This window comes from Loxodonta africana, chromosome X, assembly GCF_030014295.1.
Source record: "Loxodonta africana isolate mLoxAfr1 chromosome X, mLoxAfr1.hap2, whole genome shotgun sequence".
Lineage (NCBI taxonomy): Eukaryota > Metazoa > Chordata > Mammalia > Proboscidea > Elephantidae > Loxodonta > Loxodonta africana.
The window spans coordinates 98,445,425-98,471,891 of NC_087369.1; the positions used below are offsets into that span (position 1 = coordinate 98,445,425).

The window sequence follows — 26,467 nt, forward strand, 5'->3', positions numbered from 1 at the left end:
GCATCAAAGGAAGAAGTCCAAGCTGCACTGAAGGCATTGGCAAAAAACAAGGCTCCAGGAATTGATGGAATATCAATTGAGATGTTTCAACAAACAGATGCAGTGCTGGAGGTGCTCACTCGTCTATGCCAAGAAATATGGAAGACAGCTTCCTGGCCAACTGACTGGAAGAGATCCATATTTATGCCTATTCCCAAGAAAGGTGATCCAGCCAAAAGTGGAAATTATAGAGCAATATCATTAATATCACACGCAAGCAAAATTTTGCTGAAGATCATTCAAAAGAGGTTGTGGCAGTATATCTACAAGGGACCTGCCAGAAAGTCAAGCTGGATTCGGAAGAGGATGTGGAACCAGGAATATCATTGAAGATGTCAGATGGATCCTGGCTGGAAGCAGAGATTATCAGAAAGATGTTTACCTGTGTTTTATTAACTATACAAAAGCATTCAACTATGTAGATCATAAAAAAATTACGGATAAAATTGCAAAGCATAGGGATTCCAGAACACTTAATTGTGCTTATGTGGAATCTGTACATAGATCAAAATGCAGTAGTTCAAAGAAAACAAAGGCATACTGCATAGTTTAAAATCAAGAAAATTGTGAGTCAGGGTTGCGTCCTTTCACCATACTTTTCAATCTCTATGCTGAGCAAATAATCCAAGAAGCTGGACTACATGAAGAAGAATGTGGCATCAGGATTGGTGGAAGACTCATTAACAACTTGCAATATGTAGAGGACATCAAGCTTTGAGGAAGACTCATTAACAACCTGCTTTATGCAGATGACACAACCTTGCTTGCTGAAAGTGAAGAGGACTTGAAGCACTTACTGATGAAAATAAAAGACTACAGCCTTCAGAACGGATTACACCTCAGCACAAAGAAAACAAAAATCCTCGCAACTGGACCAATAAGCAACATCATGATAAATGGAGAAAAGATTGACGCTGTCAAGGATTTCATTTTACTTGACTCCACAATCAACACTCATGGAACCAATAGTCAGGAAATCAAATGACATTTTGCACTGGGCAAATCTGCTGCAAAGGACCTCTTTAAAGTGTTGAAAAGCAAACATGTCACTCTGAGGACTAAAGTGCGTCTGACCCAAGTCATGTTATTAATCACCTTGTATGCATGTGAAAGCTGGACAATAAATAAGGCAGACCAAAGAAGAATTGATGCTTTTGAATTATGGTCTTGGTGAAGAATATTGAATATACCATGAACTGCCAGAAGAATGAACAAATCCGTCTTGGAAGAAATACAGCCAGAGTGCTCCTTGGAAACCAGAATGATGAGACCTCCTCTCACGTACTCTGGACTTGTTATCAGGAGGGACCAGTCCCTGGAGAAAGACATCATGCTCGGTAAAGTACATGGTCAGCAAAAAAGAGGAAGATCCTCAATGAGATGGATTGACACAGTGACTGCAACAATGGGTTCAAACATAGCAACGATTGTGAGGATGGTGCAGAACCGGGCAGTATTTTGTTCTGTTGTGTATAGGGTTGCTATGAGTTGGAACCAACTCAAAGGCACCTAACAGCACAACAACAGGAAAAGGATGAATGATGATGCACAGTGGAAAATTTCGAGAAGGAAGTTGTTAGGTGCGGTGGAGTCGGTTCTAACTCATAATGACCCCATATACAACAGAAGGAAACACAGCCAGGTCCTGCACCATCCCCACAATCGTAGTTATGCTGGAGCCCATTGTTGCTGCCACTGTGTCAATCCATCTTGTCGAGGGTCTTCCTAGTTTTTGCTGATCCTCCGCTTTACCAAGCATGATGTTCTTCTCCAGGGACTAACCTTTCCTAATAAAATGTGCAATATATGTGAGATTAAGTCTCACCATCGTTGCTTGTAAGGAGCATTCTGGCTGTACATTTTCCAAGACAGATTGGTTCATTCTTTTGGCAATCCATGGTATATTTAATATTCTTCACCACCACCTAATTCAAAGGCATCAGCTCTTCAGTCTTGCTTCTTCATTGTCCAATTTTCATATGCATATGACGCAACTGAAAACACCATGGCTTGGATCAGGTGCACCTTAGACTTCAAGGAGACATCTTTGCTTTTTAACATTTTAAACATGTCTTTTGCAGCAGATTTTCCAATGCAATGCGTCATTGATTTCTTGACTGCTGCTTCCATGGGTGTTGATTTTGGATCCAAGTAAAACAAAATCCTTGACAACGTCAATCTTTTCTGTGTTTATCATGGTGTGGCTTATTGGCTCGGTTGTGAGAATTTTTGTTTTCTTTATGTTGAGGTGTAATCCACACTGAAGGCTGTGATCTTTGATTTTCATCAGTAAGTGCTTCAAGTCCTCTTCACTTTCAGCAAGCAAGGTTGTGTCATCTGCAATCACAGGTTGTTAACGAGTCTTCCTCCAATCCTGAAGACACATTCGTCTTCATATAGTCCAGCTTCTCAGATTATTTGCTCAGCATACAGATTGAATAAGTATGGTAAAAGGATGCAACCCTGACGTACACCTTTCCTGACTTTAAATCACGCAGCATCCCCTTTTTCTGTTTGAACGACTGCCTCTTAACTTATGTACAGGTTCCTCATGAGCACAATTAAGTGTTCCGGAATTTCGATTCTTCTTGATGTTATCCAAAATTTGTTATGAGCTGCACAGTCGAATGCCTTTGCCTGGTCAGTAAAACACAGGTAAACATCTGTCTGATATTTTCAACTTTCTGTCAAGATCATCTGACATCAGCAGTGATATCCCTGGTTCTGCCCTCTGTTCTGAATCCAGCTTGAATTTCTGGCAGTTCCCTGTCGACGTACTGCTGCAGCCGCTTTTGAAGTAGTACAGGAAATATACTTGCCAATACGAAGGGAAAGTGGTAGAATTCCAGATACACAGGGGTACGAGGTTAAAAATAACTTGTCAAAGTGACCTAAATGGAAAATATATGGCAGATATAGTCAGCAGAATGTGATCTAACATCCTGAGAAATATCGATGTGAGCATATAATCTAATAAATCTGAACTAGATTACGTCCATATCTGTTACCCTGCCTGAAGCTTCCTTCCCTGAGTCTCCTTTCTTCTCTCTTCCTGGGTAACTCTTCTTACCACTACTTCTTCTTCTGACTTCTTCCACTTCTTCATCTTTTCTCCCTGCCACTGATAAACAGTGATGTCCTCAGATTATTATTTAGCAACCCCGGTGGCTCAAAGTTCACAGATCTCTGATTTTGAGCAGAGTTGAAAGCCACGCTCATAGCAATATGTTTCAAGCAAAGTTTTTTTCTGACAAATAATAAAACATTATGAAACCCAGTAAAAGATGAATGAATGGCTCTTGTAAGCAACAAATAGCTGTGAGAAAATAAAGGAGTGTATAACTCATAGACAAGTCGTGTATGTTCTGTTTACGGAAACTGTAGATACGGGGAAGCAGCAAGTGGAACAACCACCAAGAAGTTAACTAGTAATTTACACAGGCCGTGGGGTGTGGGGGAGGAAAGTTCAAAATCCATGTTCACTTATCTCCTATATAAACCACTCTCATAATTGCTATAGTCTTTAAGGGCTGTTATTAGGACAGCATGGGTTTCTGTTTTACTCTCAGGATGGTGGATTACATGTTCATATTGACTCGAATCCTGTTCATCTCTTGCTTCTTTCTGACTGTACATTGTGCACAACGTAAGAATTTTTTTAATTGTTTTGTTTCCATAGGATGAAAAATTAAATCATGAATTAGATTTGAATTAGACAGTGAATCAAGGCTGTAGTAGTAATCAAGCATATGGAATTAGATGGGTATTCCAATCAGAGAATCTGTTGTTTAAAATTCACAAATGTGAAAGTATATTATTTTTAAAGGTATTTATTTTTTTATGAATAATATGAAATAGCATGCAATTATAATAATAGGATAGTAATAATAAAATATATATATAATATGAAAAATTCTGTAGACTGGCAACTAAATCTATAGATTAGTTGTATTTTTACTTGTGTTACTATTAGTGATTGTTTGTTGTTGTTAGGTGCCATCAAGTTGGTTCTGACTCACAGTGACCCTAAGTACAGCAGAACAAAATGTTGTCTGGTCCTGGACCATCCTCACAATTGTTGCTGTTTGAGCCCATTGTTGCAGCCACTGTGTAATCCATCTCATTGAGGGTCCCCCTCATTTTGGTTGACTCCCTACCAAGCGTGATGCCGTTCTCCAGGGCCTAGTCCCTCCAGATAAGATGTCCAAAGTATGTGAGAAGTCTCACCATCCTTGCTTCTAAGGAGAAGTCTGGCTGTACGTCTTCCAAGACGGATTTTTTTCATTCTTCCGGCAGTCCTTGGTATTCAGTATTCTTCACCAAATCCATAAACCAAAGGCATCAATTCTTCTTTGATCCTCCTTATTCATTGTCTAGCTTTTGCATGGATGTGAGGGAATTGAGAACACCATGGTTTGGGTCAGGTGCACCTTAGTCCTCAGAGTGACATCTTTGCTTTTTTTTTTTTTAACATTTTAAAGAGGTCTTTTGCAGCAGATTTGCCCAATGCAATACTTTGTTTGATTTCTTGACTGCTGCTGCCATGGGCATTGATTGTGGATGTGATTGTTTAGGCTACTTATATTTAACTTTCTTTCTCAGAATATATAAAGGCTTCATTTGTTTTTCAGAAATTTTTCTATCTGTAATGTATGAAAAATAAACTTACCCTTACCTCATATAATAAAAACTATGTGGATTTCTGTAAAACATAAGGAGATAGCCATAAAAATAAATTATAGAATCATGTTTATAAAACAGGACACAAAAACTTTGCCAAGCCAAGCAGCACAATTCTTTTTCAAAACATTGCCCTGCTAAAAGTAGTTGTGACTGAAATTTCTCCAAAGAGCCCCATTTCACCCAGTGATTCTTGTGAAGGAACTTTGCAGTGTTGGGTCAGTGGAGCATTTTGGTCAACTGAAGTTGTTTTCATACTAAAAAATTGGAGTAAAAGTATTTTAAAATACTGTACTGCAGTTTTAATAACTGCATTATATTTTCTGATGTCACCCTTTTGTTTCTTTTAGAAATATTTTTTATGTAGTAAAATCAATTTGTTATGTTTTATATTAGGAGAAGAATATGCTCTACAAAGGGCAACCAGCTTTCCTTTGATTCTATAGACCTGATCTTATCAGAGACATTTCCTCTTTTTGCCTATCACCCCCAATTCCAAACAGATACTCAGAGGCCTGGGACTCAGGCAATCTAAAACCTCACTCTATGGAATCTCTTCTTTGTGTTTAAAGTGTCAGAGAGTCAAAATAGTTCTCCCTTTCTTTAAATTAGTTTCTGTGCATGTTTATTGGTCTTGTGACTTCTACAAAAGTTTCTTGCTCACTGGTTTTCAGCAACTATAAAACTTTTCTGAGTTCAGATTGCTGAAAGGGATACTGCAGCCGTAGGACTGGCAGAATGATTATTCAGGGTAGCCTTGGAAACATCAAAAAATCGTAACAGGTTGGGGCTGAGGTGCCTGCTACCTCCAGTGTCCTACTAGTAGGATGGCCATTTAATCTGTGTAAACCAGGACCCTTTGAAAGTAAGGGGCACCATAAATAATTATGCCAGGACAGCAGGCATAAACCAGAACTGTCCTAGCAAACTGTTATCTATGTTAATCATACCTTTAGGTATATTGTTTTATCTCATCTTAGCCAGAAGACACTCAAATTTAGTCAAAAATAAATTTAATTCAAATATTAGATGTCCTTTTTTTGGGCCATAATGTGGTGTATTGACTGTTTTTAAGCCATACTGTAAAAATCATCAGGTAAATAATAATGGGACAAAGTTGTGTTGTCTGTCTTGTTTTTGGAAGGATGGTGCTTGAAATTATGATATTTGAAGATTCCCAAAGTACCACAAAGTTATTTTCATACTCATGTTTTAAAAATCTTTCTTTAACATAAACCTTTTTTCCTAACATACAGAAGTTTTCACATGTGTATAAGCCAAGTCTGAAATATTTGTTCTGTGTTGTTAAAGGTTTTCAAATTTTCTTATTTACAGCCAATTGTACATCTGTGGCTGACTTTGATGATTGTACAGGGGATATAACAGGTTTCTGTCCAGAGAATATTGTTTGTGCATGCAAAGGTGAAGAGCCTTTTTGCAAGTAAGTGGTTATATATGCTGTTGAAAAAGAGTAAGAATATATTGCAAGTAGTAATTCACTTTCTTTTTATTTGTTTTCTTATCCAATGATGCAATACTTATTTTAAAATAATATTTTATATTCAGTCATAAAGACTAATCAAGTTTTGATACATGCTACCACATGGATGAACCTTAGAGACATTAATACTATTTGCAAACTCAGAATTGGAATAATTCTGGAGGCATCTAATCAAAATTTTGGCCAGAGGCTAATCACCCTTTACCTATCTTCTTAATCCTTATTATAATTATTTGCCTAACTTGTTTTTACAAGTTTTTTTATGATTATTAATTGCCACATCACACTGATGTTATATCTACTTTGAAATTTTCTTCCACCAAGTTGATTTGGACAAATTAACTCATTTTAGTGGTGGATATCAGTGTGAAACATAACTGCTCTGGGCTTGGTGTGCCCCTGCACATATATGCATGGTATCCACGTCAGGTTCTTTGAATGTCAATCTGAAGACAAAAGATTGTTTTTATTATTAAATTATTTAACACCACACAGGTTGGGTCAGTTAGTTTTAACATTGTAATCATGGCTAAAACAAACCCATTGCCATCGAGTCAATTCCGATTCATAGCGACCCTATATGACAGAGTAGAACTGCCCCATAGGGTGTTCAGGGAGCGGCTGGTGGATTCGAACTGCTAGCCTTTTGATTAGCAGCCAAGCTCTTAACCACTGCACAACCAGGACTCCATAATCATAGCTAGGCACTACCAAATCAGGGTTGAATGTATCAAACTAAATGATGTAGTCATTATTTTTAAGTTCTTAGAACATTTTAAGGACACTGCAAAAATTGCCTAAGGATATATCCCACCGCACACACTGATGTTCTGAATGTTTCATTCAAATAAAGGCACTGAAAAAAAGCCAAATTGAAAATATATTTAGATAGACAACTTAATAAAATTGGCTAAACTAAAAAAGCACACTCCAATATGCACTTTTATTTGGAACAGGTAATATACCTTAAAACCAGTGTTCACATTTCTCATATGCCTACTAGTTAGTGAGAAAAAAAAATGTGGACTACATTGAAATGTATTTTTATATAAAGATTTTATTTCCTATTGACGATAACAAAAAATAATTTTATAAACCTCCCAAGATTGCTGTGAGAATTAAAAAAGATAAAATATTTAAAATTCCTAGCATAGTAACTGGCTCAGAGAAGTTCTCCAAAAAGTTAGTTTATTGCTCTTAACCTTCATGATGCCAAGCCCAATGGTCATTTCTCAGTCCTTATCTTACTTACCCCATCAGTAGCATTTAGCATACAGTTGATCATTTGCGCCTTCTTGAATTTTCACCTGGTTTCCAGGACATCACTGTCTCCCGGTTTTCTCCTTCTGCCTTACTGGCCACTTCTCAGTTTCCTTTTCCAGTTTCATCTCTTCTCCTCTCCTACTTAATGTTGGAGTGACCCTGGGCTCAGTCCTTGGTCCTCTTTATCTATACCTCTCCTTGGCCATCTCAGCCAGTATTATGGCTTTAATTACCATCCGAACTGGGAAATCATAGCTCCAGGCTCATATACAGAACTGCCTATTCAACATTTCCCCTTGGATATCTAATACCCATCTCAAAATCAACAAATACAAATCCGAACTCCTGAACTCCCACCACCACCCTAAACCTGTTTTACCTTTAGTCTTTCCCATCTCAGTTGCTGGCAACTCAGTCCTTCCATTTGTTTAGGCCAAAACCTTTGAAGTCATTCTTGACTTCTTCTTCTCACACACCCCATCAGGAAATCCTGTTGGTTTTGTCTTTAAAAAGATATCCAGAAATCAACCATTTCTCCCTACCTTCACTGCTATCACTCTGGTCCAAGCCAACATCATCACTTGTCTCGATTACTTAACAGCTTCATGACCCTTCTCTCTGCTTCTACCTTTGTCCCCTACACTCTGTTTTCATTTCATCAGACATAGTGATCCTTCTAAAACATAGATCATGTCACTTCCCTTCTCAAGCCTTGTACTAGCAGCATAGACCCCAAAAGAAAAACACCAAGGCATATCATAATCACACTCGCTAAAACCAAAGATAAAGAAAAAATTCTGAAAGCAGCTCAAGAAAAACAAAAAGTCACATATGGAGGAGAAACAATAAGACTACATTCTGATTATTTGGCAGAAACCATGCAGGCAAGAAGGCAATGGGATGACATATATAAAACCTTGAAAGAAAAAAAATTGCCAACCAAGAATAATATATCCTGCAAAACTTGCGTTCAAATATGATGGTGAAATTAGGACATTTCCAGATAAACAGAAATGAAAAGAATATGTAAAAACCAAGACAAACTTACAAGAATTATTAAAGGGAGTCCTTCAGTCTGAGAACAAACAACATCAGACCACAGCCTGAATCTAGGACGCAAGATTGTACCAGCCAGATACCAAAGCAGGAAATGAACACTTAAGGACTATCCAAAATCAAGCCTTGTACTAGCTCCTCATTTCATTCACTGTAAAAGCCAAAGTCCTTACAATGGCTTATAAGGTTTTCTGTGATCTGGCCTCCCTACGTCCTTGGCCTTACCTTCTACCATACTTCCCTAAATCACACTGGTTTTCTTGTGTTCCTCAAACATAAAATCATACTGCCTCCTGCTTTAGAGCCTTTGTGGTTGATGTTGCCTTTGCTTGGAATATTCTTCTTCCAAATTATTCTTTGGCTAACTCCCTCACTTCCTGCAGTCATTGTTCAAATGTTACCTTCTCAAATAAGCCAGCCCTTTGCTACCCTATTATATCACTGCAACCTGCCCCACTACCCTGCCTCCCACATGGTCAATCCCCCTTATTCTGCTCTACTTTTGCTTTTTGCCATAGCACTTATTATCTTCAAACCTTCTAGATAATTTACTAATTATGCTTATTTTTGTTTTCTGTCTCCCCTTGCTAGATTGTAAGCTCCTTTAGGACCTGGATCTTTGCTTTTTTCTCTAGTGTATCTCAAATGTATCTCAAATGCCTGGAACAGTACTTGGCACACAGTTATTGGTGTTAGCTGCCATTATTGGCAACCCCATGCACAACAGAATGAAACACTACCCAGTTCTTTTTTTTCTCCATGATTGGTTAAGGATTAAACCTTTGTGATCCATAGGGTGTTAATAGGTTGATTTTTGGAATAGATTGCCAGGCCTTTCTTCCTAGTCCATCATAATCTGGGAGCTCTGCTGGAATCTGTTCAGTGTCATAGCAACAGGCAAGCCTCCACTGACAGACAAGTGGTGCATTGGCCAGGAATCAAACCCAGGTCTCCTGCATGGAACCACCACTACCCAATTAATGTTGAATAAATGAATCAAATGGCATTGTATAATATATAATTCCTTTGTGATTCACTCCAAAACTACAAAGAAATGTAGTTTTACAAAAGTATTTTTTCTAGTAAGAAATCTATGAGGATGGCTAAGACATATTTGAAAAATGGGCTTTGACCTCCTTAAATGAATGGCATTGTGTTACATATTAAAAGCCATGCCCTATTAAGTGAGTAGATTATTACCTGAAGTTGGTAGATGGATTTTCTCAGAGAATTCTAGAATATCAGAGCAATAAAAGATTCTAATAATCATCTAACCAATCCCTCCATGTTAGCCGCTACAATATTCCTTAATATATTGGAACAATATAAACCAAGAGTACCATGCTTAAGATCTGACATTTACTGTTCAGAGTGGTAATCCTGTATCGGTTCTGTAGGGGACAATGAAGCAATATCTAAAGATGCTACATGGACAAACCTCTCCATTAGTCACTACAGAATCGACTTGATGCCAAAGGGTTTGGTTTATGGGAGACGGGGGAGAAGTTTATACTTCCTCATCACAAACCCATCGGCATTTCTGTGTAGGTGCATGCCATTAGGTTTTCAATCTATACACCAGAAAACTACATTCAGATTATTTGGCAGTCTCAAGCTTTTTCAAAAAAACACTAGAAGTTCGGATCTCAGTCATTTATTTCTACAAAATGGAGGAGGAAAATCTGGAGTTATGGGAAAAATGGGGGCAGACAGATTTTGCTGGCACAGTCTAGTCTTAACTCTTCATGTTTCTTCTTATATTTACTGCCAAGTGGCAAAGGCAGTCTGTTAACCTGCATTCATCACTGTGTTAAGGGGTGGGGGAATACCTAGACTGCAGTTACAGAACTGGTAGACTAAGCTGCTTTGAACTCTCTTCCTAGAATTCGTAGAACTAGAGTAGCCAGAATGAATAGAGATATGAGCAGTGGGCAAAACCTGGATAGTTTTAAAAGGAGTCTTAAGACAGCCATTCTAGGTGAATTTTTTTTTTCCTTTTTCTAAGTGCCACGTCTTCGTTACCTAATGGTTTGAAAATCCTGACAGCCTTCTGCATGCTGGCTCAATTTGTTTGAACCTATAGGTTTTAGTGTGTTTGCTCAAGTGAAAAACAAAACAACCCATATCTCTTGAGGGCTTTAAAGGGAAATTTCATGGTTGAGTAACAATGGAATGTTTGATTCATTCAGGGAGACAATTTGTTTTTTCCTAATTTGTGAGCCTTTTCTATTTCTATTATTTCTCTCTAGATGTCCAAATTTCAGAGGTCGATGGGGAAATTACTGGTACATGGGGGCCAAATGTGACCAACTCTGGAATACTCTGGACCTGATTTTAGTAGCAACGTTGCCTGGGATAGGACTGGCTTTAATAGTTGGTGTAACAATCCAGACCATCCACTACTGTAAAAAGAAATCAGTAAAGAATGTAGATGACCACCGGTAAGACATTTCTAAATACCTCTGAAAAAGATGAGAAATTTCTTGTGAGATCAGCAAACGAATCATAAATATAGCTTATATGTTCTCTCTTATATTCATCAATATTTTAATTAAATTCCACCAAAAGCCATGTTAACACTGCCAAACCAGATATATTTTGCTCAGGATTTGAAGAGAGCAAAAACTTTTACCCCCGAATGCGAGCCAAGTATACTTTACTGAATAATTGTCCTTCTTCTGTTTGTGCGTTCCTTTCACCAAGGAAGTATTTGTGTATACCGCATGAAAACAAAACAAAAAACAAACCTATTGCTGTGGTGTTGATTCCAACTCATAGTGATCCTAAAGGACTAAGTAGAACTGCCTCACAGGGTTTCCAAGGCTGAAATCTTTATGGAAGCAGACTACCACATCTTTCTCCTCAGGAGTGGCTGGTGGATTCAGAACGCCAACTTTTCTGTTAGCAAAGGAGTGCTTTGCCACTGCACCACCAGGGCTCCTTTGTGTACCACATATATTGTCCTAACAGTGTGTGTGAGTGAGAGGGGGGCTGCTATACCTGTATGGCCTACCCACTCCCAACCCTCAAGCAACTATGTCAGAGAAACGGAAAAGAGAATCCAGGCTGTAGTCTGACTCTGCCTCAGTGGACTTCAATTTCCTCAACTGTAAAATAGACATGATTATAATCTGGCCTACTCACTTAACAGAGATGATGAGAATAATATCAAAAGCAGCGATCATTACAAAAAAAAAAAAAAACATTGTCCTCGAGTCAATTTCAACTCCTAGCGACCCTATAGGACTGAGTAGAACTGCCCCATAGAGTTTCCAAGGAGCGACTCCTGGATCTGAACTGCCAACCTTTTGTTTAGCAGCCGAGATCTTAACCACTGCACCACCAGGGCTCCAGGAACCATTTATTGAGGGTTTATTATGTGTGTCAGGCTGAATTCTAGATGTTTCACGCGTATCAACTCATTTAATACTCACAACAGCACTATAAAGTGAAAGCCTATATTACTGAGGCAAGTAACTTGGTGCAGTTTACAGAGCTAGTCTGTACCAGAAGAAAACCCTGGTGGCGTAGTGGTTAAGTGCGACAGCTGCTAACCAAAAGGTCAGCAGTTTGAATCCACCAGGCACTCCTTGGAAACTCTATGGGGTGGTTCTACTCTGTCCTATAGGGTCGCTAGGAGTCAGAATCGACTAGACGGCAACGGGTTTTATACTAATGAAATCTAATGAGATAAAACGCTGTTTTGAAAGCTGTAAAGTTCTGCTGGATTCTCTATTTCTTTGTTTAGTAGCAAACTGTACCCTTTATACTTACACTGCCTCTGAGTGATAGAGTTAAAAAAAAAAAAAACAGAGGTAAATACCAGTTGAGTAAAATCTCATCAATTTTTTTTAGTAGTTAATTCAAATCAGCATTTACTTTGGAATAGCATTCTCCAGTGACAAGATAATGTTACCCTTTACGCAGTATGAGGATAGTTTGAAATATTACTTTTAAAATTGAAAGTGGCTGGTAGTGTGAGCCTTGTACTCCTAAGAATAGACTTGCAAATTGCAGTAAAATCAGGGATTTGAACAGCCTTAGGTTGTCTCTGGGAAGAGATAAACTCTCTAACCTTTGGGTTATTTCAAAATTCTAATCTTGCTTTTGTTTTGTTTTTATAACAGCATTGTTCCATGCTCTTTAATGTACCATGTGGTACACATGTGTATAGGAATAAAGTCAGCATTAATCAACATTAATTTTGTAAAGGAACATTAATGTGGTGAATTTCACGTCACCACTTGACATAAGTAAGAAACTCCCTGAGATGTTAAAGAATGATGATTGGAAATCACACATATAAACAACTCAGTTTATAAGCCTTCTTCGTAGTTTTCTATCTTCCAAAGTTTCCGAGAACACTGGATTTGTGTTCCAATACTCTCTCTTCTACTAATTGGCTGTGACTTTAGGTGAATCACTTGGCCCCTGTTTCCTCCATTATAAATAAACAACAACAACAAAAAAAAAACCCCAAACCTGTTGCTGTTGAGTCGTTTCCGACTCATAGCAACCCTGTAGGTCAGAGTAGAACTGCCCCATAGGGTTTCCAAGGAGTGCCTGGTAGAGTCAAAGTGCTGATCTTCTGGTTAGAAGCTGAGCTCTTAACCACTGCACCACCAGGACTCCCCTTTATAAATAGGAAGGGGGAATCATGCATTTCCTAATTTCCCTGTGGTTGTGAGGACCAAATGAGAAGCAAAGGCACACAAACGCTTCATTATAATTTAGGATAGTAGTAGTGTTCTCAAACATTTGGGTTTATTTGTAGGCTTTTGGGTAAAGAATTAAGTTGCCCTTGTTTCCTCCAGTTAAAATATAGTTTACTTCGAGCTCCTTTTTTCCCCTCTGCCATTCCCTGAGTTGTGAAACGGCAAAGTGATTCTGTATATATCTTCAGTGTACACAGTGGGAGATTCCTCAGTATAGTGGAAAAAGTATGGACACAGATCCAGACAGACTGGGGCTCAAATCCTCGTTCTATAGATCACTTTTTTGTGTGGCCTTTGGCAATTTCCTTAAAATTTTTCAGCCTCAGCTTTCTCATGTGCAAAGGGGAGTTCATAATACCTACTGTGCAGGCCTTTTGTAAATACTCAAAGTAATATAATGCATTTTTGGGGACAGATCCTGATGACAATTTACTTTCAATTGCATCAAAATAATCAAATGGGTTAATGGATGGATAGAGAGCTGGATGAATGGACAAGTATATATTAAAGCAAGTGTAGTAAAATGTTGAAGATAAAATCGAAGTGGTAGGTAGATAGGAATTCACTGTAAGATTCTTTCAATTTTACTGATGTTTGGAAGTTTTCATAATAAAATGTTGGGGAAAAATTAGATAATGTTAAATAAAGCACCTTGAACATGGAACACGTTCATCAAAGACAGCCATTATTATTGCTTTCTCTATTGGTGAATATTGTAACAGATATTTAAAATGGGATCACTTATTCTGTATTATCAAAAATGGGTTTATCAAAAGTGATTTATAGCCAGTTAAGCAAATGCTCTGTCCTAACTATGTTCTTTCTTAAATGTGCCAGAGAACAGAAGAGTTCTTCAGGATTCCAACCTCAGCATAACTCTGCCTATGTTTTGGACACTGACATGGGGCCTTCTCAACATGGCCAAGGCCAGGTAAACACTGAAATTCATTTATCAGATAAACTAAGTTTACAGAAGACACCAAAGAAAGAAATGCCTTACAGAAACAAAAAGAACATTGGGAAATTAAAGAAGTAGTAGGAGACAAAAAAATTAAGTGTTATCAGAAGATCAAACTACACAAGTATGATATGGTTGATGACAGGCTATGTATCAGTGGAGTAGAGGCCAGGCCTGGGGCAAAATACTCTGGGAGTGTCCTCTGCCTCTCCTCCCAATCATTTGTTTCCACGTAAAATCAAGTTAAAACACATATCAAAGGCAGCCTTGAAGGAGAAAGGAAGTCACTAACAGTGGGCCAGAAAAATATGGATAAGTGGACGAAGATTTGAACCATGTGGCTTTTTCTGGTACTAGCTGAAAATCTCTTCTTCTCTAATAATATGTGTCCAGTAGCATAGATCCTCCAAAAGAAAAAAAAAAAAAACTGTGAGGATCTCCTCAATTCACTGTGCTTTAGGAACTGCTCTCGATTCATATAAAAAGGAGTCGGGTGTCGTAGCAGACCACAAGCATCAGAGGCAGCAGTAATGATTTTATCATTTTAAACCAAACCTAAGATAACCACAGTCATCTTTTTGTTACGGTATATTAAGTTCTAGAATATGCCCAATTATGATCTTTATATTTTAAGAGACTAAGACCTATAAAAGAGATTTTAAAACTCCAACCTCAGAATAATTCTACATTATGTTTCTGATATGGCACCTTCTCAATAATATCAAGGCCAGTTAAACATTGAACCTCATAAAAGGCTTAAGGTAAAAGGTTGATAAAGTTTTGATAAATGAAGGATAGTGGTCAGATATTTTCTACTCAAGTAAGAACAATTAAGCATTGGGGCTTAGTTACACTATGAAGGATTCATGTTACATATACAGTATTTTTCATAAAAGAAAGGTAAAGTACACTGGGTGAATTTACTAGCGTGAATAATGTCTCTAAAAGGTTCAACAGTAAGGCTGTCAAATGACTTTGGCTGCCTGTTTTTCACTTGAAGTAACCAATTGCTTTGTAGTTTGATTCTAGGAGTTAAACAACTGAGCAGGTAGGAGGTGCCTTTCCTTTTCTAAGGATTGACTTATTCAGCCTCTACATTTTGACTCCCTAGGATTTGTTTTCTTTGGTTTAGTTACTTCCAGGAGCCCTGGTGGTGCAGTGGTTAATTACTATGGCTGCTAACCAGGAGGCTGGGAGTTTGAATCCACCAGCCACTCCTTGGAAAACTTATGGGGCAGGCAGTCCTGTTCTATAGGGTCACTATGAGTTGGAATTGACTCCATGGCAATGGGTTTTTTTTTTTTAAGTTACTTCTGCTACTTATCTATTTCTCAAATCTCCTGGTTGACCTCATCTTCTCTCCTCTCATCATCTCTTCATGCTATACACGTTCTAATTGTGGATGAAATTTAGGGCGATAGCCATGTACACAATGCCTATCGCTTAGACTATGTTCAATAGATTTTGATCCCCACCACTCCTGCCCCAATCTTCCTAAATACTCCTATCATGAATATTTTCTCTTCAGTGCTATGACCGTATCCTAAACTTTCCTTGACTAGGTAAGCATCAAGTGAACCACCATGCCTGGTACCAATCTATCATATTTTCCCCTTCCAGATTGTTTCCCAAAGTTTGAGGTGTTGGAAAGCAGAAATGGACTACAGGCCAAAAACTTAACAGAAGACTTGGAGGCTTTCAAACTGTGTTAAACTGTTTAGAAAGGTGTCTAGATACACTCTGTTTTGAATGTACATTTAAAAATATTGACTTTGGCCCGTGATGACTTCTCGGAAGCTAGGGCCCAGATCAGATTTCCAGAGAATTGAATGATCCTTTTTCACGCAAACTGACCAGTATTTTCTTTATGCAGCTAGCTCAGACATACAAAGAACCAGGATAAGCAGAGCCCGAGTTCATTCTTGAATAGTCAATGCTAATCTTTTTTAATTGAGTAAAGATTAGATTTGAGTGAGTGGAGGAAAAACGACATATTTATTTCCTTTTCTCCAACCCACCCCACAGCACACCCACTTTTACATTTAGCACAGAGTGGCTTGTTGGTTTCAAAGTTGTGTCAAAAATAATTAAAACATAAGGTTTATTTCAAGCAGTCATTCTATATGCATGTGAGGAAATCATTTTGTTTTCTAAAAATAAGTGGCTCCAAATAGGCTAGGTATAGTTGTTAAAAATAAACTTTGAATTAGCTCAAAACAGTAATATAATTGATTGTCTCATGATTTAATAAACAGTATACAAATAGGAGAAGCACGAGTCTGCCTACATGAAGGAAAAGGAAGAAAAAAATGCTTCAGAGAAATGTAGATTTCATAGAAGCTGAAATATTTTTTTCTTAATGAATAGACGTTTCCGTGGTGACCGAGTACTTAATGGTTACTGAGCTAATGGTTACTGAGCTAACATTAAAAAGCAGCTTGTGAAAATGTGAGACCCTTTACCCATTTTTAGCTGTAAAGCCTCTTGAAATTAAAATTGAGGAAGCACACAGTCTTTTTCATTAAGTCAGGAGGTAGCGAATGGGTTTGTTATTGAACAGTTCGCTAGTTATTCATAAGTTGACAATGCTGCAGAGCACTTTCTGGCCAACAAACCCAAGTCGATACATCTACAGTCTGTGTCAGACCTTTTACATGATTAATTTCGGTTTCGTGGGTAAGAAAAACCCCTTAAAATCAAAGTAAGATGTCTTTTATTAATTTTTTTTTCTTTCATAGTTGTTACAGTCCTAGCATGAGCATATAATGTGAAGTTCCAATATATTCTGTAAATCTCTGGCAGGAAGGTGTGCTACATAGTTTTGTCCTATGAGAAGAATTCATTATTGCATCTGTCTATCTATCTATCTATCATCTATCTATGTAATTATTTATGTTTTGTTGTTCTTCTTCTGATCATAAATATTGTTTTAAAGATTATCTGCCTTTATAGCCAAGTTTACTTGGTTCAGCCCTTTTCACAGGTTATAGCACATTTGAATTACTTTCATCTGGTGAAAATATATAGCAACTAAGGGGAAAAAATAATTACATTTGTTAGTTAAAGGCCCAGATAATGTGCATGTTCTAAAGAGCAGAGAAGCAAATATTGGCATGGCTTGTTATTGTTAGCTGCCGTTGAGTCATACTGTTGTTTATGGGTAGCTAACAACCCCATGATTGGTTATGGATCTGACCATTGTGATCCATAGGGTTTTCACTGGCTGACTTTTGGGAGCAGATAGCCAGGCCTTTCTTCCTAGTCTATCTTAATCTGGAAGCTCTGCTGAAACCTCTTCAACATCGTAGCAACACGCAATCCACAACTGACAGTGGTTTCTTCCATGGAAGGTGAGAATTCCATCATTGAACCACCACTGCCCCCTGGCACGGTTTAAAGAGCATAAAAAGGAAGATAACACAATGGAGTCCAGAACTACTGAAAAATGCTCACTGAAAAGGAAGAATACTTTGACTAACAATCAGATTTTCCACTTTGGCAACGGTAATCACAAAATTATAAAATTGTTGAATTTATTTCATTTTCAAATAAAATAAATTGAAAGTAGGAGGAGATGAGGCAAACTTTAAGTTACCTGTTTAATAAAAGCAGGGAAGCATTTTTCCTACATAATACAGCAAAACCTGCAAAAGCCAGAACCTGTGTAAGGTAGAAATCTGTCAGAGAAGGAAAACTCAAACTCAAATCTTTTCCACTGATAGAGAACATAGAAAAGTGGAAAAACAAGGCAGTCCCATTGAGTTCCGGCTCTCACAGGTTTCACTGTAAATGAAAATAATATCCAATTAATTATTCTTTAAATACATAAAAGTATTATCAGAACTTCAAAAATTTCTCATTAGAGGTTGTTATAAGACCATCTTCAAATAATCAAACATTATCAAGCACTCCACCAGAGGTGGCTCTCTGCAAAGCGATACTTTCTAGTTTCAAACTGAAACTAGCACTCAATCAGGGTTCCACAGAATTGAGTAATCTTTTTAAAGTAGGTTAACCACCATCTTCTTTATTCAGCTAGTTCACACACACACAACCAGGAACATCGTTATGTATTCAGTGTGCAGTATCATTGTAAAGGTACAACATTAACTTTGCCTTATCAGTAAGTGATTACTCACAGTTTTATGAGTATTTGCATAGTTAAAGCCTTATCTTATACATCACTTATCCAATCCACGAAATGATTTTTTTAAGACAATCAATTATGTAAAGTGTACTGGAAATCATCAAGGTATCAATAACATCTTTTGCTATGATTACTTTTTCCACCAGTCCAATATTTTGCTTAGGAAAAAATAATTTTAAGTTGGCTAGAAACACTCAAGGAATTCTAGTAATTGAAACAGGAATATTATTCTGCAGCATTGTGTCTTTGCCTTTTTCAGATCAAGAGTAAAGTAAGGAAGATTTTAGCTCAATTGATTAGAAAAATGGTTGATAGCAATCATATGCCCTGATGAAAAGCAGATAGTGTATTACATGATCTTGGTTTAAAGTTCACAGAAGGAAACGACAATTAGCAAAGCCGTGAATTAACATTCTGCTTTCACTTTCATCTTAAAGTCTTTATTTTGGTCTGTATAAAGCCAGATTTCGTGCCTTGAGAAGATCAGAAATTTCCATATGAAACTGTTAACTGAGTTTGAATTCTAGTGTAAAATGTGAAACTCGTGAAAGTGAAACATTTATGAAATGCAAATACAGTTAAAATAATAGTCTTTAATTAAGAAAAAATATATAAAGATAAAAGGAAAGCAGTTACCTCTTTTGTTGGAGGCCTAGGCAGAGGATAATTAGTGAAATTGCTCTTTTGCCTTCTGTTGTCAACATTGCCTACTATAAGCACTGGGCACGCAATGGAGACTAAATAAATGCCTGAATAGATGAAAGGATGCATACATGCATGAATGAACACTCCCCATGAGCTTTATTCTACTAGACATATAAATCGTCATGTATTATCATGCATGCCATATGTTGATGATCTGGCCACCAAAAGGGGGACCTGTGGAGTCAAGAAAATCATGCGTATTTGGTGATTTGAAACTAAGAACTATTGATGTAATAACAGGTGCTCATTGTTGCTAGCCATAAATGCTGACCATTGATTGCAAAGGAGGCCAGACATGAAAGTTGGCATAAATTAGGGCAAGCTTATTCTCACTCCTGTATTGTAAATCACAACACAAATGGCAGAGTGCTGTTCAAAGTATATTAGTGATCAAGTTAGAACCAAATGTGTCTTTTATTGCTTGTTTAGCTTTTTAATCACATAAGATTAAATCCGTAGAGAACACTAAAGCTTAACTATGAATTTTTATTTTTGTAATAGCTTCAAAGCATTATTTAACTCCTGTATTTTTTTTTTGGTGTCATTATTTCAAGAATTTATTGAAATAACAGCTAATGAATACGTATTTGTAATGTGCAACATCATTCAAGTTTTTTCATGTTTAGAAAAATCTTCCCCTTTCAACTTTTGTGTTCAACCTACGATAAAAAATGCCAAGGTTTTCTTGCCTATACATGTAAGAGTGAAAATACTCCAAGCCTGAAAAAAAAAGTGTCTCTAGTATTCCGAAACCTTATCATTATTAAAGATTCCCGAATCAAGAGAGGCATTAGAAAAGACAGTGCTTGCTGTCTAGATTCACCTTATGAATGTAACACCATTCCTCTTCAATTTTTCATCCCTGGCATGGTAGACCATATGATTGTCTGACTCAAAATGGCCATATAGTCTACTATGCAGGGAATGACAAATTGAAGAGGAATGGCATCGCATTCATCTTCAAAAAGACGATTTCAAGATATATCCTGAAGTACAACCCTGTCAGTGATAGGATAATACCCATACACTTACAAGGAAGACCAGTTAATGAATGTTATTCAAATCTTTGCACCAACCACTAATGGCAAAAATGAAGATATTGAAGATTTTTACCAACTTCTGCAGTCTGAAATTGATCAAACATGCAATCAAGATGCATTGATAATTATTGGTGATTGTAATGTCAAAGTTGGAAACAAAGAAGCAGGATTTGTAGTTGGGAAATATGGCTTTGGTGATAGAAACAATGCCAGAGATCACAGGATAGAATTTTGCAAGACCTACGACTTCTTCATTGCAAATACCTTTTTTCGACAACATAAACAGCAACCATACACGTGGACCTCACCAAATGGAATACACAGGAATCAAATCAACTAAATCTGTGGAAAGAGACAATGGAGAAGAAGTTCAATATCATCAATCGGAACAAGGCCAGTGGCCGACTGTGGAAAGGACCATCAATTGCTCATATGCAAGTTCAAGTTGAAGCTGAAGAAAATTACAGCAAGTCCACGAGAGCCAAGATATGACCTTGAGTATATCTCACCCGAATTTAGAGACCACCTCAAGGATAGATTTGTTGCATTGAACACTAATGACCTAAGACCAGATGAGTTGCAGAGTTAGACCTGAAGTTAGAAAACCAAGAGGCTAACTAAAGTATTATAATGACATCTGAAAAGATCTGGAGTTAGAAAACCAAAAGGGAAGAACACGCTTGGCATTTCTCAAGCTGGAAGAACTGAAGAAAAAATTCAGCCTCAAGTTGCAATATTGAAAGATTCTACAGGGAAAATATTGAATGATGCAGGAAGCGTCAAAAGAAGATGGAAGGAATATACGGAGTCACTGTACCAAAAAAATTGGTCGACATTCAACCATTTCAGGGGGTAGCATATGATCAAGAACTGATGTTCCTGAAGGAAGAAGTCCAAGCTGCACTGAAGGCATTGGCAAAAAACAAGGCTCCAGGAATTGAGGGAATACCAATTAAGATGTTTCAAGAAACGGATGCAGCACTGGAGGTGGTGCCAAGAAACTTGTAAGACATCTTCCTGGCCAACTGGCTGGAAGAGATCCATATTTGTGCCCATTCCAATGAAAGGTGATCCAACACAATGCAGAAATTATCGAACAATATCATTGCTATCACACACAAGTAAAATGTTGCTGAAGATCACTCAAAAGCGGTTGCAGCAGGACATGGACAGGGAGCTGCCAGAAATTCAAGCCTGGTTCAGAAGAGGACATGGAACAAGGGATATCATTGTTGATGTCATGGATCTTGGCTGAAAGCAGAGAATACCAAAAAGATATTTACCTGAGTTTTGTTGACTATAAAAAGGTATTTGACTGTGTGGATCATAACAAATTCTGGATAACATTATGAAGAATGGGAATGCTAGAACACTTAATTGTGCTCATGAGGAACCTGTATATATATCAAGAGGCAGTCACTGGAACAGAACAAGGGTACTTCCTGGCTTAAAATCAAGAATGTTGTGCGTCAGGGTTGTATCCTTTCAGCATACTTATTTGATGTGTATGCTGAGCAAATAATACGAGAAGCTGGACTATATGAAGAAGAACAGGGCATCAGGATTGGAGGAAGACTCATTAACAACCTGCATTATGCAGATGACACAACCTTGCTTGCTGAAATTGAAGAGGACTTGAAGCACTTACTAATGAAGATCAAAGACCACAGCCTTCAGTATGGATTACACCTCAATATAAAGAAAACAAAAATCCTCACAACTGGACCAATGAACAATATCATGATAAACGGAGAAAAGATTGAAGCTGTCAAGGATGTCATTTTACTTGGATCCACAATCAATGCCCATAGAAGCGGCAGTCAAGAAATCAAATGACATATTGCATTGGGCAAATCTGCTGGAAAAGACCTCTTTGAAGTGTTAAAAAGCAAAGATGTCACCTTGAGGACTAAGGTGCATCAGATCCAAGCCATGGCATTTTCAATTCCCTTATATGCATGTGAAATCTGGACAATGAATAAGGAAGAATGAAGAAGAATTGATGCTTTTGAATTATGGTATTAGCAAAGAATATTGGATATACCACTGACTGCCAGAAGGAACAAATCTGTCTTGGAGGAAGTACAACCAGAATGCTCCTTAGAATTGTGGATGGCGAGACTTCGTCTCACATAGTTTGGACATGTTATCAGGAAGTACCAGTCCCTGGAGATGGACATCATGCTTGGTAAAGTAGAGGGTCAGCAAAAGAGAGGAAGACCCTCAGTGAGATGGATTGACACAGTAGTCTTACAATGGTGCAAGAATGCGCAGTGTTTCGTTCTGTTGTACATAGGGTCGCTATGATTCAGATCTGACTCAACAGCACCTAACAACAACAACAACGATAAGTTCACCTTAAGGATGGTTAGACACGATTGACGGCAAGAGAAATTTTAAAAGAAAAAAAAAATTGTGTTATTAATCCTGCACATGATGTGACATTTGGATATTTTCTCCTTTTAAAATGTCTGCAAAACTGATCTAATGATTTCCCCCTTGCTATTTAAACAGCTGAGTTTGGCATTGGGAGTTTACTTCCCGAGACAGTTCTTTGGGAAAATTCAACCAAAACACTGAGAAAAACAATCTGTTGATCTTCCGTTTCCTAGTATCTTAATAGATAATTTCTTTTGTTTTGAGTTATTAAGAAAAAAGAAAATAGTATACTTGGTGACACACAAATTTATTGGATAAGTTAAATGTTTACATTCCAGTCACAACTTTGGTGGGCTCGCTTCTCCCTACTGTCCATCCTCTCTATCCCACACCCTTCAGTGTCTTTCTTTTTCCTACTTAAGTCATCTACATTATTTACTTCCTTTAAAATTCTCACCAGCATTTTTATGACTGCTGGAAACTGTCCTCTCTCTACCCGGCTCTTTAGGCACCTGGCTTGTCCACAGCCTGCACCTCAATATCCAGGTAACCCTGTTGAGCAGCAGGATGAGCAAGCCCTGCTGATGGTGCTCAGTTTACAGCTGCAGAGGAGAGACTGGGACCACTGACAGGGCACTTGCAACTACATTGCCCACTGTCCGACTCTCTCCCCAAACTGCTGATGCTTCCAGCACCTGCAAGATTTTCAGGGAATTGTTCTACACTACATAGCATCAAGTTGTGTGGTTAAAGTCAAAGTGCAGTTGTATAGGTAAGGCCAGAGTTTACATTTCATGGGGCAACATGATAATGTTGTTTTAGGAACATAAGCTGTTGAGACAGAGGCCCAGAACTAACTAGCTGTTGGATGGTTGCTTAACCTTCTAGGTCTCAGCGTCTTCACCTTTAAAGTTAGATTAAATATAGGTTACAACAAGATTGTTGAAAGGGTTAAACGAGCTATTGCATACAAAGAACTTAAAACAATGCCTGGAATGCAGTTAACACTCTGGAAATGATGTCTGTTATTACTATTTGCAGTAAGCAAGTGAAAAGTGTTCTGTTTCCTGTCTATCAGGAGAAGCCAAGCAATGGACTCTACCCCTTTGCATTCTAGAAGCTTATGAGTGCAGATAAAGTAACCCAAGTGTCCTGAAAATCAAGCATAACACATTCCACCAATACTTAGTCAAAGAAACAATTCAGCAAGTCAATGGGTGGACAAAGGGAGAGTGGAGAGGGGGGGCAGTAGCCTGATTTATCATTACATTTCAGTTTATTGCTCACCAGTTATCACAGAATGAACCTGAACCATTGGCCTAATTCCAGAAGGGCACTGAGACTCTAGACTGCTCAGAACTCAGATCTTTGTTTTGGGATAGAAACATTGTTTGTATCCTACTTGCATGTCTTTCCTGCCTGAGCATATTCCCTCATCCCTCTGGGATGAGCAGGAACCCATGAAGCTAACTCCCTGTACCTGTCCCTGTTGGAACCTGTATCAAGAGCATAAAAGAGAGAGCCAAACAAAAATCTCTGTGATGGCAAGGTAGCTCACTGTGTGCTAGTATCTGGCTCATAATGTCATGCTGACCGCCAGAAAAACAATTACTTTCTGGTGTTGGTGAGGTAAGACTGAGAACCAACCGAACTCCATTCAATATACTCTCCCTCAGCTGCAAGGATGATAGGATGATGTTCTATGTCTTTTCTCTATGGAAAAGAAGATGGCAGATATCTGCCTCCAGGTCCAAGCCATGACAAGCTTGGGAACACAAGGCAGGCTTGTGGACCAATAACTGGTTCAGCGGGCCCCACAGCTAATCCTGCCCAAATCCGTCTCAAAATAATTGCTGATGGGTGACTCCTCCAGGGAGAATATTGATTAACTGAGTTATACACAGGAGACCACGTGGAGAGACTAGTAATATCTATCATCAACTTGGTTTTCAGTTTATTAAGGCAGCTGGAACTTTCAGATGCTTACAACAATGACAACAACAGTGGCAATGTAAAAGAACCTTTCAGATAGCTAGTCTTCTCCATCATGTTCATACTGAGCAGCTAAAACCACTAGTCAATGTCTCAATAGTCAGTTTTTTTTTTTTTTTAAGCAATAGAGGCTGTCTTACCTTAGGAAATTTTCTAGACTGAGGACTTTGTAGCAGATAATCAAACTTGGGCAGCACCTCAAGATCCTAATCTTCAAAGATATTGTTTTAAGTGCCGTCGAGTCGGTTCTGACTCATAGCGACCCTATACACAACAGAACGAAACACTGCCCGGTCCTGCGCCATCCTTACAATCGTTATGCTTGAGCCCATTGTTGCAGCCACTGTGTCAATCCACCTCATTGAGGGTCTTCGTCTTTTCCGCCGACTCTATACTTTGCCAAGCATGATGTCCTTCTCTGGGGACTGATCCCTCCTGACGACATGTCCAAAGTATGTAGGATGCAGTCTCGCCATCCTTGCCTCTAAGGAGCATTCTGGCTGTACTTCTTCTAAGACAGATTGTTCGTTCTTTTGGCAGTCCATGGTATATTCAATAGTCTTCGCCAACACTACAATTCAAAGGCGTCAACTCTTCTTCATTCTTCCTTATTCATTGTCCAGCTTTCACATGCATATGATGTGATTGAAAATACCATGGCTTGGGTCAGGCGCACCTTAGTCTTCAGGGTGACATCTTTGCTCTTCAATACTTTAAAGAGGTCCTTTGCAGCAGATTTGCCCAATGCAATGCGTCTTTTGATTTCTTGACTGCTGCTTCCATGGCTCTTGATTGTGGATCCAAGTAAAATAAAATCCTTGACAACTTCAATCTTTTCTCCATTTATCATGATGTTCCTCATTGGTTCAGTTGCGTGTGATATTAATGATATTGTTCTATAATTTCCGCATTCAGTTGGATCACCTTTCTTGGGAATAGGCAGAAATATGGACCTCTTCCAGTCAGTTGGCCAGAAAGCTGTCTTCCATATTTCTTGCCATAGACGAGTGAGCACCTCCAGCGCTGCATCTGTTTGTTGAAACATCTCAACTGATATTCCATCAATTCCTGGAGCCTTGTTTTTTGCCAATGCCTTCAGAGCAGCTTGGACTTCTTCCTTCAGTACCATCAGTTCCTGATCATATACTGCCTCTTGAAATGGTTGAATATCGACTAATTCTTTTTGGTATAATGACTCTGTATTCCTTCCATCTTCTTTTGATGCTTCCTGCATCGTTTAATATTTTCCCCATGGAATCCTTCACTATTGCAACTCGAGGCTTGAATTTTTTCTTCAGTTTTTTCAGCTTGAGAAACACCAAGTGTGTTCTTCCCTTTTGGTTTTCCATTTCCAGCTCTTTGCACGTCATTATAATACTTTACTTTGTCTTCTCGAGACCCCCTTTGAAATCTTCTGTTCAGTTCTTTACTTCATCAATTCTTCTTTTTGCTTTAGCTGCTCGATGTTCGAGAGCAAGTTTCAGAGTCTCCTCTGACATCCATCTTGTTCTTCTCTTTCTTTCCTGTCTTTTCAGTGACCTCTTGCTTTCTTCATGGATGATGTCCTGGATGTCGTTCCACAACTCGTCTGGTCTTCGGTCACTAGTGTTCGATGCATCAAATCTATTCTTGAGATGGTCTCCAAATTCAGGTGGGATATACTCAAGGTCATATTTTGGCTCTCGTGGACTTGCTCTGATTTTCTTTAGTTTCAGCTTGAACTTGCATATGAGCAATTGATGGTCTGTTCCACAGTCGGCCCCTGGCCTTGTTCCGACTGATGATACTGAGCTTTTCCATCATCTCTTTCCACAGATGTAGTCGATTTGATTTCTGTGTGTTCCATCTGGTGAGGTCCATGTGTATAGTTGCCGTTTATGTTGGTGAAAGAAGGTATCCGCAATGAAGAAGTCGTTGGTCTTGCAAAATTCTATCATTTGATCTCCAGCATTGTTTCTATCACCAAGGCCATATTTTCCAACTATTGATCCT

At 38.3% G+C, this 26,467-nt stretch overlaps 1 long non-coding RNA gene across 1 annotated transcript in view; it reads left to right on the top strand.

Annotated features, from left to right (window-relative positions):
* Nucleotides 1-5,853: 5,853 nt before the first annotated feature.
* The window catches only part of LOC111751381 (uncharacterized), a 63,540-nt gene continuing 42,926 nt past the window's right edge, over nucleotides 5,854-26,467 (top strand). The window contains exons 1-3 of the long non-coding RNA XR_002786442.2: nucleotides 5,854-6,160; nucleotides 10,789-10,980; nucleotides 14,092-14,185. This is a non-coding gene — a long non-coding RNA (uncharacterized LOC111751381). The remainder of the gene's footprint in view (nucleotides 6,161-10,788; nucleotides 10,981-14,091; nucleotides 14,186-26,467) is intronic.